Genomic DNA, 16208 nt, shown 5'->3' with positions numbered 1-16208 from the left:
GAAAAATACTATTTTTACTTTATTTCTACTAAATAACAGAAAATATAAAAGGGGTACAGAAGTTTGTGCTTCTAGTTTCATCCATCTCATGCTCATCAAAAAGAATCCACTAACAAGGTTGATCAAGTCTTGTTAACAAACTCATTCCGATAATCATGAAACCGGAGAAATTTCGAATAACACTAAGTTACCTCAACGGGGATATGCACATCCCCAATAATAAGTATATCATATTTCTTTTTGACGGTCGGAAGGGAAAATTCAAAACCTCCAATTATAATCGATGGAATTTTTCTGATGGAGTTGATACTATGAACTTGAGGTTGTTTCCTCGGAAAGTGTACCGTATGCTCATTGCCATTAACATGAAAAGTGACATTGCCTTTGTTGCAATCAATAACAGCCCCTACAGTATTAAGAAAAGGTCTTCCAAGAATAATAGACATACTATCATCCTCGGGAATATCAAGAATGACAAAGCCATTAAAATAGTAACGTTTGTAACCACAACAGGCACATCCTCACAAATACCGACAGGTATAGCAGTTAATTTATCAGCCATTTGCAAAGATATTTCAGTAGGTGCCAACTTATTCAAATCAAGTCTACGATATAAAGAGAGAGGCATAACACTAACACCGGCTCCAAGATCACATAAAGCAGTTTTAATATAATTTCTTTTAATGAAGCAAGGTATAGTGGGTACTCCGGGATCTCCAAGTTTCTTTGGTATTCCACCCTTAAAAGTATAATTAGCAAGCATGGTGGAAATCTCAGCTTCCGGTATCTTTCTTTTATTAGTAATGATATCCTTCGTGTATTTAGCATAATGATTTGTTTTGAGCACATCAGTCAATCGCATACGTAAAAAGATAGGTCTAATCATTTCAGCAAAGCGCTCAAAATCCTCATCATCTTTTTTCTTGGATGGTTTGGGAGGAAAAGGCATGGGTTTCTGAACCCATGGTTCTCTTTCTTTACCATGTTTCCTAGCAACAAAGTCTCTTTTATCATAACATTGATTCTTTGATAGTGGGTTATCAAGATCAACAGCAGGTTCAACTTCTACATCATTATTATTACTAGGTTAAGCAGCATCATGAACATCATCATTAATATTTTCACTAGGTTCATGTTCATTACCAGATTGTGTTTCAGCATCAGACATAGATATATCATTTGGATTATCAGGTGGTTCAGCAATAGGTTCACCAGAAGTTTGCACAGTTCTATCATTTTTCTTTTTCTTCTTTTTGAAAGAACTAGGTGCGTCTATATTATTTCTTTGAGAATCTTCCTCGATTCTCTTAGGGTGGCCTTCAGGATACAAAGGTTCCTGAGTCATTCTACCAGTTCTAGTAGCCACTCTAACAGCATAATCATTTTTCTTACTATTCATTTCATCGAGCACTTCTTTTTGAGCTTTAAGTACTTGTTCTACTTGAGTGGTAACCATAGAGGCATGTTTGCTAACAAGTTTAAGTTCACCTCTAATATTAGCCATACAATCACCCAAGCGTCTAATCATATAAGCATTTTCTTTTAATTGTCTACCAAAATAAGCATTGAAGTCGTCTTGCTTAAACATAAAGTTATCAAACTCATCCAAGCACTGACTAGTAATTTTAGTAGGAGGGACTTCAGCTTTATCATATCTATAGAGAGAATTTACCTTTACTACCTATGTCGGGATATCGGGATCAGGAGGTTCTTCAGTAAATAAAGGATTAAGATCATATACTTCTTCAACAGGCGGTAGATTAAGATCATGTATTTTTTCAATAGGAGGTAAATTCTTAACATCTTCACCTTTAATACCTTTTTCTTTCATAGATTTCTTTGCCTCTTGCATATCTTCGGGACTGAGAAATAGAACACCTCTCTTCTTCGGAGTTGGTTTAAGAATAGGCTCATTAATTGGAGCAGGAGCTGGCTCGGGGGCTGGCTCAGGAGGTGCCCAATTATTTTCATTTATCAACATATTATTCAATAGAATTTCAGCTTCATTCGGTGTTCTTTCCCTGAAAAGAGAACCAACACAACTATCCAGGTAATCTCTGGAAGCATCAGTTAGTCCATTATAAAAGATATCAAGTATATCAGGTTTCTTAAGAGGATGATCAGGCAAAGCATTAAGTAGCTTGAGAAGCCTCCCCCAAGCTTGTGGGAGACTCTCTTCTTTAATTTGCACAAAGTTGTATATTTCCCTCAAAGCAGCTTGTTTTTTATGAGCAGGGAAATATTTAGCAGAGAAGTAATAAATCATATCCTGGGGACTACGCACACAACCAGGATCAAGAGAATTAAACCAAATCTTAGCATCACCCTTTAATGAGAACGGAAATATTTTAAGTATATAAAAGTAGCGCGATCTCTCATCATTAGTAAACAGGGCAGCTATATTATTTAACTTAGTAAGATGTGCCACAACAGTTTCAGATTCATAGCCATAAAAAGGATCAGATTCAACCAAAGTAATTATATCAGGATCAACAGAGAATTCATAATCCTTATCAGGAACACAGATAGGTGATCAAGATGCATCCAGAATGGCGATGACGAGCGGCCGATCAGTGTGGCCATGGTCTTACGAACGACAGAGGCTTCTCTCCCCCGCCTCTCCTCTTGCCTCTCCTCCTGCCTCTCCTCCAGGTCACAGCTGAACCTCATCGGAAAGAGATCGGCCTGGTACCTTTCCTTCCACTCTCCTTCTCCTCATGCCCATCCTTCTATGTATTCTACATTTACCAATGGACAAGAATGACACTTCAGATATGAGGTTATTGTTGTTGTAGCTTTTCATTATAATTTTCTTTTACTTCTGTTGATCTATGTAAGAAATTAGTTTTATTTGCCTACTGCTGAAAAACCTATTCACTTCAAATAGTAAATCATATCCTGTCATTATTCAAGAGGTAAACTCAGAAAAAGAAAGTATCAAGAAAGCAACCATCGTGTATATATCTTAGTATATATTTGCCCATCGTTCTACAAGATGCTAATCGCTTCAGCTTTGGGTTAACTTGTTGGTTGGCTCCTGGAACTGAGCACATGTTGGTATTTCATTGTTGTACTGGTGTATGCAAGGGTTATTTTCGTGCAGAGGTTTTGAACTGTGATTTCCTTCTCTTTCAAGTCTAAAGCATTCGACTGATAATTTCAGGCAGGCATTTCAATTTTCTGTCATGCTTCTAGATATCAAACGTGGTTGAGAAAGTTCCATTTTTAAAAGGGGCTGGAGCTCCATGGCTTACAGATCTAACGACCCTTGATGCTCTTTGCATATTTCCCATGATAACATCAATGTTCGTCATGCTTCCCTTTGAGGTATGTGTTCAATTCTTCTTATCTAAATGTATGTTTGTTCTTGGGCTACAAAATTTGAGATGCCATTTATTGCATCCTTCAACCATTTTTCCTGCTGAACCTGCCGGCTCGACCCAGGAGCGGCAGGTGCAGATGCGTGTGCGAGGAGCGCCGTCGGTCGACCGGCGTTCTTTCTTCGTCAGGAAGGGTGCAGCCTGCTACTCAAGCCCCTCTCCTTCGCTCCTTGCAGAGGTACATCGACCTTCTCCTTCCCCGTTTATCTTGCCCCGTTGTGCTCTTGCCATAGCTGCTCCTAACCCAGGCTTTCGCCGCTCCTCAACTCTCAGCAGGAGAGGCATGGGCACCACCACACTTGAGAGATGGACGAGGACATGAAGCTTTCGTGGAGAGGACGAGGTGGCCGCCGCAGCACCCCCACGCCGCGGACGCGGAGATTCCCATCCTGTCTGCCCCCGATAACCACTTCGGCGGCGCCATGAACGGAAACAATCGCCTCTTCTCGGCAGGCGCAGACCGCATGGTCGTCTTCCTCTCCGGCTTCTTCTGCACCATCAGACTCAGACCCTCTCCCGCTCCCTCTCCCTCTGCATCTCTGTAAAAATATGGTAAGCATTTCTTCAGAGTATCTCTATTGACTGATTTGGTTCCTTCTGTATTGACCTGTGCAAAATAGGGTCAATGAAATCAGAGTATTGACCTGTATTGCATTTGTAGCTCAGGTCAACTAGGAGATGATGCAAGCCAAGGCGCTCACACCAATTTAAGATGGTATATTCTGAACTTCCTTTGGTTTATGAGACAAAAAGGATGTTATATCTGCATGCTACTACAGTTTAGGCATTGATGTTATTTGAGCATCTTTTGGTCCTGATGCCATATTTATTGCAGTTACATAATTATTAACATTAATTTTCATTTATCATTTGTTGATCTAATTTTTTAGACCAAAATGAGAAGCCATCCTTTTATTTTCATTTCAGGTGTGGGTGATCAATAGAAGACAAATGAATACACTGATGGAAGGCCATGTCAAAGTACCTTTCTATTTTGTATTTTATTTTTGTTTAGGATCTACTATAATTTCCCAAAAAGTTTTTATTCCTGAAATTCATTGTACATACATGCTTGGTTTTACTTCAGTTAATATATAATGGGCATTCTATAATTACTAAGAACTGATATGTGAGAGTGTGCCTCCCTGTTTTGATAAGATAACTACTTTTGGTTATAGATCATGACTAGATTAAGTAGGCTTATATAATTCCCTAAAAAAAAGTAGGCTTATATAATAATTTTTCATTGTTCCACTCATAGAAACTTAACTGCTGCAGTGTTAATACATTATAGTCATCCTTCACGACCTTGTGATTGGCTGCCATGTCTGCGCAATATCCTGTGCCATGTCGTATGGTTATTTTTTGCAACAAAGGTACCTTGTGGTCAGCGGACTTGCCAAGGTAGCGGTGTTTGACCTAGGGTTGTGGCCATCATTATGCTTGATCGCGAGATGGCACTATCCCCTGCGTTGCTGTGGTCACTGATGTGGGAGGAACGATCGGTCATCGCTCGATCTCAAGATGACCATGACACCTAGGCTGTGGTCATGTGGCCGCCGCCGACGGGGAAGCATTCCCATTAATTCTGAATCTGCAAGTTTGGAATCATCTCCCCCATTCAGCTAAGCTACACATATTTTGCTTCTATTTTTTTCTTTCTAGGTCCCGGACCATCTCCATTCTGGTAAATACCTCATCACATAAACGTCGTTGGTCCCTGGTGTGCCCATTCCCTTCCTTGCTTTCTCCATATTGGTTATGATGCATGGTCTCTTTCCAGCTATGACAAATGATATATTGCATACTGCATACTGATGATAGGATAGATGATTTATGATGTACTATTTTAGATAACGGTACTAAGTTTTTATTCCATAGATGATATTTGGTTTTATTCTACATTTTTTTCCTTTGCAAAGATAGATATTATAAGAGATAAATAGCATGTACAGGTTAACCTTTTTTTTTGCGGGGATGTACAGGTTAACCTTATATAGCTTTTTTTATGAGCGATAATCTAACACTTACAAGATCATCTTAGGATTTCCTAATGGATCCTGTACACATTCCACCAAGGATTATTTTAGATGCTATGCTGAAAGACACTATAGCTCCCAAAATCTTTATACTACACCCAGCCTACAGGAAACGTTGGTATAGAGACTGTGACTGAGTTTTATCCATTTCTGCAGCACTTGCCAAAGAGCACTGTCAAGAGATTTGTTTTTCGGTCTGAGTCATCTTGCTATTTTTTCAGGTTTATTTACATATGAAATCACCATAATTTTTGCCATGGCTCTGGTTCTAGATATAGTGCTTAAAAGCACTATCCCATCCTGATTATTCCCATACAGTTTTTTGTCTCACTGAATATCGTCTTCGAGAATTGGGCAATCTTTGAGTCCATGAAGAGCACTCGCATGGTCAAGCACCATGAGATCTTCATCCGCAATGCCGAGTGCGTTGTGCTCTTCACAGACCTTGAAGATGAGGCCAGAGAGATCCGCCGCTTACTGGGTTCGATCGGATGCCATCGATTTCACCCACCGCCAATGACGACAAGGCCGGTGGCTTTGGCATTGAGCGATATACTTCACCTCACACGTGAAGAAATAAGATTTTTGAGGATTAGGATTATTTATAAAATATAATGAGCATCTTTTACCACCAATGGATGAAGTCTCACCGTATTAAGACACATGCATCACTGTTAGTCATCCAAGCTAAAACCACAGTCAGATAAATCAGCTTAATTATTCTACTACTTCTTTCCAGATGACAGTTGTTAAACAAGAGGAGGTAGACACAACCAGTGATACCAGCGGTGACCAATTACCCATGATAATTCTGAAAAACATACTTATGATTGATTGTACATCGCAAGGAATGTTTCTTCTTCTTCCGCACTAATGCATGCTATTTGATCAGTCTTTTTTTTATCACTTATGCATGCAAGTTGATCAAGTATGTAATAAAACAAACTTCTTTCAGGGTCCAGTAGGTGTTCTATTTGCTATTCATTAATGCTCTGATTTATTTGCTGTTACATGTACAAGCACTGCTTACTGCCTCCCACTGACCATATACAATAGATAGTCTTTTCTACCTTTCACGAGTACACACAAGCTAATTAGCCCCTCTGTTTGTTTATGTTGTCCTCTATTTGCTATTGCAAACTCTTACCATGATCTCCTTATCTATTCAACACAAACGAACCACTGTGTCAGAAGCACAATAAGCCATACGAGTAAATTCATCGCCCACGGAAAGCAAACTCAATCCAAAAGTTCAAAGGCAAGAAAATCCATGTAAAGCCTAGAAAGTACATTCTCGGTGATAAGAGCTACATTACTCTTCTCATTTCATCAACTCTCGCAACAACCGCTAAAAGATATAACTTTGTACAACTTAACATAGGTGAGCCCTGCATCCACTACTTAGATGAGTTTAGTCACCACATTGTGTGGCCCAACACAGTTAAGCTCTACAACCATAATGTCCGTACACTACGAAAGATCATCCGCAGCACCACCACGCCTGATAACTACTATGTGTGCCACATGACAGAAACATTTGCAACACAAGGCAAAAGAATGGTAGTCCTTTGCAATTACTCTGTCCGGTTTCATATAATAGCATGGTATAAAATGATATACTCCCTCTGTCCCATAATGTAAGACGTTTTTTGGCATTAGTGTAGTATCAAAAAACGTCTTATATTATGGGACGGAGGGAGTACTGACTAACCTTTACTATTATTTCCAGTACTTTAGCGTTCCTTTTTCTAGGGGTTCCATTTTCCACACATGGATGCTGACCATGGTGAACTGCCAATCACTACTGGAGACGGAACTGCCGCTCTTACGGCCCGCTTTATCAAGGGTGTTGACAAAAGGGCAACCATCACTGAAGGCTGGAGCGAATTCTTCCGTCAGGCACACATGAACGAAGGGCAAGTATACGCTTTCGCCTTCAAATGCACTTCCAAGGGACCGTGCCTGATCGTCTACTCAATATAAGCAAGTTGCAAGAGCCCCTTGTTATATAACTTAGTATTAGTATAGATGCCTACCAAGACTTCCGTGTTTATCATCCTTTTGGATCTTATGTAATCCCCTAAGACCATCCTGTGCATTTAGCTATCGGTTATTTGCTACTTATACTGCTATGTGGTATGCTTTTGAAACAACCTTGATGGAAGAAATATATGCTTTCACCTTTAAGTGCACATCCAAAGGCCTTTACATGATTGTCTATCCAATCTAAACAGATCAAAAGAGTCCTTTTCTACATGACTTATTGAATCATTTCCAATCTTATGTACTTACTGCGTATAGAATGAGCTATTCTTTTCGAATAACAATATGTTAATGCATGCTCTTACAATAATTAGCTTACACTCGGCCTTTGCGCCATTGGCGCAACGGGTCATCTAGTGCCCATAAAAATATGTTGTTCGTGTCTTTGGTGCAGGGAGTTGCGGTTGAGCTGTGTTGGTGGTGCTCGACACGCGACGCCACAGTCTACAGACGGCGGCTTGGTCACGGTCATTGACATGGCAGTCAAACCCGAACAACGTGGCGCTGAAGTGGACAGTGACATGGCAGTCAAACCTGAACAACGTGTCAAGTTTTTAGTCAAAATCGTGTCCACATCAGACGAAAACCATCGTAAACAGTACGAGGGACTGAAGTTATCTGGTTTGAAAAGTTGAGAGACTGAAATTATCTGATTTGAGAAATTGTGGGACTAAGTTTTACTGGTTTTGAAGTTGAAAAACAATTTCTATACTTTTGAAAGAGTTAAGGGACGAAAAATATATTTCTCCCTAAAATTAAATATAATCTAGTGTTGCACTCATATACGAGTAAAAGGTTTTACGAGACTCGTTTCATGAAGGAATGACTTCTGTGTCTTTTATTTTTAGCGGTAGGAATGACATTTTTATGTAATTTTAACATCTCAATCGCGTGGCTGTCGTGGGTGTGCGCTCGCGGCTGTCAAAAAGTGCAGCTGTACTTATTAGAATTTAGGCTTTTTTCTATACTAGATTTTTGGAGTGTTTGACAAAAAACTACCAGAATTGAGGCTTCCGTCCCACAAAACTACCACTTTTTTAAAAGTGGCTGATAACTACCAAAAAATTGGAAGCGCGTGACTAAAAACTACCAAGTTGACGAATTGACCGTTTTAGAGCGTTTAAACCCGTTTCTGACAGCAGTGGCCCACATGTCAGGTGGACGCCAGCGGTAACGGCTAACGGCGCTCCCTCACAGCCGTTAGACCCGGCCGTCGCGGTCGCACTTGGTCGGACCAGGACTAAGCTGGCCGACCGGGCCGCTCGTCCCCACGCTCCCTCACTCTCCCCCGAGCTCTTCTCCTAACCCTAGCCGGCGGCGTTCATGGCGGCGGTGGATGCAAACTCCGGCGCCGAATCGCTTGGAGGCATCCCCCCCCCCCCCCAACGTGGTGGGAGGCGATGTTGCCGGCTTCTCGGAGGTTGATAACTGGCTAGGCAGCACAAGCTTCGTGGTTCCACAGCCTTCCCAACCGCAATCTCAGCCGTCCCAGATGTCGGTGAGGCCGCCTTCGGTTGTAGTACCGTCGACGAGAAGAAGCGTAGGTCGAGGCCGGCGCAAGGTTCCTCGTCCTGCTGGCGGAGCGAGGTATGGCATCTGATTTCTCATAATGTTTATGTAATTTTAGGATAATTTTAGAAGCATGATATATAGGCTAGTTGCACACTTAGATTCAGATTACAACCCTGTTTGTGCATAAATTGAAATCTGTTAGCAACCTTAACATTGCGTTGTGTTTTCAGTGAATTCAAGCTGTCAGAGAACTGAAAAACAGTTAACTGTGAGAAATCTTAATATTGTCCAGGCCATTTAATTATAACTATCTTAATCTATGTTGCAGTATTGATGACCCAAAGTGGGAAATTTGGTTTCATTTTCTAGCCAGAGAATCTGTGGTTAGAAGAATTTACCAGTCCGACTTATCATATATTACTCTGGTTTCTCTTATTGCGTCTGAGGGCTGTGGAGCTGATGATTATATGTACTATGTTGTTGATGAGGAGAAAGGAATAGAAGGTCTAGAGCATGTTGGTTGTGAAGATGATGTGCGGCAGATGTTGATCCAATTAGATAAGGAAAAGATTGTGAACATACGAGTTGTCAGAGCAGATGAACCTTCTAATGCAGATGAAAATAGAGATAGTTATTTTGCTAAACATTGTAAACACACAACAAAGTTGCACGAAGCTGGTGGATGCAACCAAAGACAGAAAGGATGAGCTTAAGAAGAACAATCTTCAGAGAGAAGCTGACCTTAACCATTTTGAAGGTGACACTGATGTGTCTGAATTTCTTTCTGATGAAGATGGCAACAATGTGGAATTACATACAGGCTCCTCCTCTGAAGAAGAAGCTGCAAAACAAAATAGATCAATGGTCCAGAAGCTGAAGGAAGTGAGAAATCCTGGTCCAACAAGTAGATCACACCATGAGGTTGAGAAGAAGGAAAAACCAGACTGGTTTCCTGAAGCAGATGAATTTTGTTTTCCTGGTGATCCTGGAATTAGTGATGAAGAAGATGAGATTGAAGGAGCTTTCAAACTACCAAGTGGTAGGAAGAGAAGGTTGAAGAAGATGAAGGAAAGGGTATGGTTCAATGAAAAGCTTCCAGATCCACAAGAACAGTTTTGTAAGGGATTGTGCTTCACCAATGTTTATGTGTTCAGAGATGCACTTAGGGATTTTCACATCAGGACTTTGAGGAATTTCCAGTATCACATAAATGCCCCTGATAGGATTATTGTTTGGTGCTCAGAGAGAGCACATGGATGTGATTTTTATATCTGTGCCTCTAAGATAGCTCATGAGCAAACTTTCTGCATCAAGAAGTGTGATATGCTGCACACTTGTGGAGCATGTGCAGAGAACACAAAGGTTACTACAAAGTGGTTGTCCAAATCAGTACAACCAGCATTGAGAGATGACATTAGAGCTCCTGTGGATGCTTTAATAAAAAAGACTAAGACTAAGTTTTCAGTTGATGTTTCAAGAAGTGTGGCATATAGGGCAAGGAGGAAGGCTGTTGATGTGGTGCAAGGTGACCACAAGCAACAATACTTGAGACTGAGGGATTATCTTCAAGCTGTTCTTGACACAAACCCTGGGAGCAGATGTATTGTAACAACATTTGTTGACCCAGAAAATCCTGCACCCACTCCTAGATTCAAGTACATGTTCTATTATCTGGCAGCATCAAAGGAAGGGTTTCTGAATGGTTGCAGACCATTTATAGGTAATTGTTGTTGAATTTACTGTTCTGAATTTTGGGTCATATTTGTCCTGTAGCTAATGTTTTACTGCATCCAGGGCTTGATGGGTGTTTCATCGAGTTAACCACTGGACAGCAAATTCTTGCTGCCACAGGAAGGGATGGCAACAACAACATCTACCCCATAGCTTTTGATGTGGTTGACAAGGAAGATGGAGAAAGTTGGACTTGGTTTTTAACTCAGCTGAGATGCTGCATTGGTAGTGGTAACAAATTTGGAACATACACAATAATATCTGACAGGCAAAAGGTTAGCAAGTAAATCATTGATGCTATAGTATAGTACTTCATGGAATTATTTCAGTGTGTTCATGTGTGACCCTGTTTTCTAAATGTATAGGGGTTACTTAAGGCAATAAATGAGGTGTTCCCTGATTCACCTCAAAAATTCTGTCTTAGGCACATATATGCAAACTTTCAAGCAGCTGGGTATAGAAGCAAAGAACTAAAGCAGTGTGTTGACCAGGCTAGCTACTCTTACACTAGGCATGGGCATGAATTAGGGATGTCAGCTCTGAAAGCACAATCTGAGAATGCTTGGAAATGGCTTAAAAATATAGAGGTCTCTGCTTGGGCTAGGTATGCTATGGATCATACTTGCAAAACAGATCTAGTTGTGAACAACCTTAGTGAAGTCTTCAACAAGATGATACTTGATGTTAGAGCCAAACCAATAAGGACAATGTTTGAAGGGATTAGAACCAAGCAGATGATAAAGAGGCAGAAAACTAGGGAGAAGTTGCAGACATGCAGGTGGACAATCACACCAAATTACTCAGAGATTTTAGAAGAGAACAAAAAGTATGCCAAGCACTGCCAGGCTGACAGAGCTGGTGAGACAATTTGGCAAGTAACAAGCAAAGAAAACCAATATTGTGTGGACATGGAAACATGTACATGTGACTGCAAGAGATGGGACATGACAGGTTGTCCTTGCAGTCATGCCATATCTGCATTGACAAAGCAAAAGCTCCATCCTGAAGACTATGTTAATGAATTCTTCAAGAAGCCACTATACCTGGAGGCATACAAAGCAATAATTTTCCCTGTCCCTGGTCCAGATTGCTGGCCTGATACAAACACTCCAGATATCCAGCCTCCTGTGTTCAAAGAAAAGGCAGGGAAAAAGCAGACAGCAAGGAGGAAGGGCGAGTTTGAGGTTCCAGCTCCTAGAGACACTAGTAGGATGGGTACTATCACCTGTGGAAATTGTGGTTTGGAGGGACATAGGTATACAAATTGCAACAAGACTCTAAGGCCTAGGCTTGAAATGAGGAAGACAGGACATCAGGTAATTTTTTTGAACCTCTTATAAAAATTTCAGTTCCTCTAGACATACTTTTTCATCCAAAAATAATTTTTAGAAGAAATGTTATGTGTTACAAGCAGAAAAACAGGGCAGTTTATGAAGACATAGCTGGTTCATCTAGAACAGTTCCTCTTGCAACTGCAAGAACCACAACAGTACCTGCTGCAACTCCATCTGCATCTGCACCAGCCCCTTCTGCATCTGGCCCAGGCCCTTCTGCATCTGCACCAGGCCCTGCACCAAGAGCTAAAAGAGGTAGGCCTAAAGGTAGAGGGAGGACTCATGGATTTACTGCTCCAAGACCTGCAAGCACTTCAGATAATCAAGTTGGGACCAAGAGGAAGAGAATGACAAGCTCCAAATTAAAAGGTTATTTCTATTGCAGTGGTAACTACTGAAGTGACAGGTAAGCTGAGATGAAACCTGTTCTGTGGTCAAGTTGTCTGAACCTATTCTGTGGTCTGAAACCTGTTTGGTACTTTCTTTATTTGTTTGAACCTATTATGTGGTCTGAACCCTATTTGGCACTTTCTGAATTTGTCTGAACCTGTTCTGTGCTCTGAAACATGTTTGGCTATTTCTGAATTTGTCTGAACCTGTTCCGTGCTCTGAAACATGTTTGGCTATTTCTGAATTTGTTTGAACCTGTTCTGTGCTCTGAAACATGTTTGGCTATTTCTGAATTTGTCTGAGCCTGTGAAAATGGGCCTTTGATTGGGCTTTGTTATTGGATCAAACTCCTGAAGCCTTCTGTGTTGTCTATAAGAAGGCGAACCCTCTCCCCCCCCTACCCAAAACCTAGCCACCAGCACCACTACAACCCAGCCGCCAGCCAAAGAGATGGATCCCAGCCATGAAGAGGTTGTTAATGACCAGGAGGAGTTGGGTAGGGCAGCAAGAAGGGTTGCAAGAGAAGAAAGGAGGGCCCATCGACATGAGCGACGGCGACGGCTGGCTGCTAGAATCATGGCAGAATGCAACTCCAACGACGTGAGGCAGTTCAACGAGGTGTTCCCAGCTGGAACCAACATCACTGATGAGCTGATCATTTGGTGGGCTAGAGAGAGGGCAAACTTCCATCGATATCAAGTCACCAGGGCGAGGTGGAGTAGAATTCTTGATTCGGCGTGGTGAATCTATTCTCACTAATGCTTGCTATGGATTTCTCTCTTGAATAAATGTCAGCTTGTATGAATTCTTATCAATTTCTCTGAATGTATGCGAAGTTAACTGGATTTTCTTAATTTGTGCTCTGTAATTGTTTGTGCGTGGTGGTTCATGGTAGTTAATGTAAGTCTAGAAGCATCCACACACAAGTAGTAGTGGCCAGCCATGTCTTTAAAGCCAACACCCAAAACGTGTAATCTCCACTTCTCCTCTCTTTCTTTCTACTCGACCATTAGCCTATCCAACTTCCCATCCAAAAAACCACCTTCACGCCGGCGATGGCATTTGGAGAGGGTTGGCATAGGGCCCTACAGGAGCTATGTGCCGGTGATGCCAAGAAGCTGCAGTATGCGCGTGAGGTGAGTTCTTGGTTCAGCAGCCCTACCATGCTGCAGAACCAAGCGCTCGCCGTCAGGGCAGCCGCCACAGACGAGGAGAGGGAGCGCCTGCCTGACCTCCATTGCCCCTTGATTGAAAACCTCATCTGGGCAATGGGTGAAGCTAGGGATTCGCCGGACCCTTTTCAGCGAGCCCGTTGGTATATGTACCAAGACCGCCTGAATCTGCGTCCGGTGGATCACCTAGCTGAACGCATAATGCCAGTGCTGCCCCTCATGAGGATGATGGAGATGCAGCCAGAGCAAGTGCTGCCGGAGCTGGAGTGGCCACCAGTGCAGGAGGAGGAAGCATGCTCATCTAGCAAGAAAAACAAGGCCAAAAAACAGAGCCTCCAAGGTCCTGTTCGTCGTTCAGAGCGTCTTCGTCTGCCGCGTTAGTACTTAGGATGTTGCAATGTAGATGATGCTACTGCAGTGTATGATCTACCTGTTTTAAGTTTAGCAACTTAGATCAATTGTATGTGATCCTGCGAAGTACTATGTTTTAAGTTAGCATGGTTGATCTATGTGAATGAAACCTGCTCTGAACTACCTCTGAATCTGAATTATTGTGCACTGCCTCTAAATCTGCACAAGTTTCTGTCAACTTTAAACAGCACAAGTTTCACCATGCAATAACTACAGCACAACTACCACCAAGTCTCACTAATTCAACTTCTTTACTGCATCACTCCACCTCTCTTTACTACATCTCCTCTTTCTTCAACTACTTAACATCAGCCTCACTGGATCTCCACAACTTCACCTCACTCGCCACTTCTCTCACAACCACATCCTCTCTTCACCCATGGCTGGTTCCTCCTCCACACCAGACCCATGGCTCAACCCATTCTCCACTGGCAAGGGCTGGGTTGCCATGCTATTTGGTTCGACGCGCGATGACCAAGATCTATTCATGGACTACATGAAGATAGCTACGAGATACAACAACGCGGTTGGACTAGTAGATGCTGCTGACCTAGTCCAGAAGAAGGCGACGCCTCAAGAGAAGAAGTGCATGTAGCAGAGCTATGGAACTAAAGGTAAGGGTATCCTGCCCATCGACACTCTACTATGGGCAATGAGATAGGCAGAGTCCTCCGATGATGGCCAGCGTAAGCGATGGGAAGCCCACCGCTATGTTGCTCTGACACAAGCTGCAACTGATGTAGCAGTGCAGGAAGAGGACGACGACGACTTGCAGATAGTTGCGCCACCTGCAGAGCAGGCTCGCCGTCGTCCCCCTCCCATCATCGTCATCGACGAAGATGATGAAGAGGAGGAAGTGCAGAAGCAGACAGATCCAAGGCAGATCAAGCAAATCATGCGTCGCTCTGCACGCTTAGCAAATCCTAAAGATGAGCAATAGATCCAATGTTATTCAAGTTGGCTAAGTGAACCTATCTCTGAAACCTGCTCTGAAATTAGTGTTAGCTAATTCAGTTTCGTCAGTGTTCACAAGTTCAGTATCGTCAGTTATGTTTATCTTAAACTTGATGTGCATGTATGTGCTATCTATGTTAGAGAGACTATGTGTTATCTATGTTACAGAGAATATGTGCTATCTCTGGTGTATCCAAGATCAGATAATTCTATGTGCTATCTATGTGCTATATATAGGTCAGTACTGGATGCAACAGATTATGAAAACAAATATATAAATTTAACATCATCATGGACTATAGTTCATAAGCTAACTTACTATCCATACTTGGCATTACAACTTGGAGTTCATAGGCAGTTAATATCTTAAAGCATTACAGATCACATGCAGTGCCATGGGCACCACAAAACAAATCCCCAAAATGATCTGAAACCAGGACAGTTCATAGGCAGTTCATATATAGTATTATAGCTAGCTAAGATGCATATTTGCATCAGATAACATAGCAAGGCCAGTTATATATATAGGCCTCATATATACTTACCATCCAGAGCTGCCACTTCACTCCTCCATCACAACTTCCTTGATCTTGTCCAGCTTTTCCTTGCACCCATGACCAACCTTCGGGAGCTCAGCAATGACATTCTCCAGCTTCTTCTTCTCTTCTTTAAGGTGGTCTCTGTCCACCTCTATCTCCTTCATGGCCTTCCTAGTGTTTTGGATTATATCAGCTTGACTCTGAAGGATGCACCTCTATTCTTTTTTGAGCTTAAGCTTCTCCATTTGAAGCTCAATCTTTGCCTGCTCCTCAAGTTGCCTCTTCTTCTCCTTCAGTTCATTGATTGCCTGGCTTGTGCAATCCATGTCATGAGATTTGATTCCATCCTGATAATCAAATAACTTGGACACATCATCCACCAGCTGGCTATACTGATTGGCCAGAGAATCAAGCTCCTTATGCAGTTTTGCAACCTCTGTCCCATGAACCTCATTATCCTGGGCTCTACCAAGGTTCTGCTCATGATACATATCCCAGAGCTTGGTTAAGCACCTTTGCAAAATTATAGGCCATGGGGCATCTACCCACTCCAGAACACCATAGTTCACACCATCCTGAAAATCAAATTATATTTCTAGTGAACACCACAGATAACAAGCAAATTCAGAATAACAAATCATAAACACATGTGCTATACATAGGTACACTAGCTAGCTCTATACTCAAAATACAACACATCCAT

At 41.9% G+C, this 16208-nt stretch overlaps 1 long non-coding RNA gene across 7 annotated transcripts; it reads left to right on the top strand.

The window, feature by feature from the left end:
* Window positions 1-2538: 2538 nt before the first annotated feature.
* LOC125550460 lies at window positions 2539-7611 on the top strand. 7 transcript variants are annotated; one of them, XR_007301655.1, is made up of 8 exons: window positions 2539-2688; window positions 3233-3327; window positions 3445-3558; window positions 3654-3932; window positions 4042-4095; window positions 4308-4361; window positions 4757-6979; window positions 7149-7611. It is a non-coding gene; the product is annotated as an uncharacterized LOC125550460 (long non-coding RNA). The 7 variants fall into 7 exon arrangements; XR_007301650.1 differs by having other exon boundaries at window positions 3164-3327; XR_007301654.1 differs by having other exon boundaries at window positions 2539-3327; window positions 4757-5067; window positions 6159-6979.
* Window positions 7612-16208: the final 8597 nt, after the last annotated feature.

Source organism: Triticum urartu, chromosome 4 (assembly GCF_003073215.2).
Source record: "Triticum urartu cultivar G1812 chromosome 4, Tu2.1, whole genome shotgun sequence".
In the NCBI taxonomy this organism is placed as follows: Eukaryota; Viridiplantae; Streptophyta; class Magnoliopsida; order Poales; family Poaceae; genus Triticum; species Triticum urartu.
The sequence above is the reverse complement of the archived record's forward strand: the minus strand, read 5'-3'. Positions and strand labels throughout refer to the sequence as shown.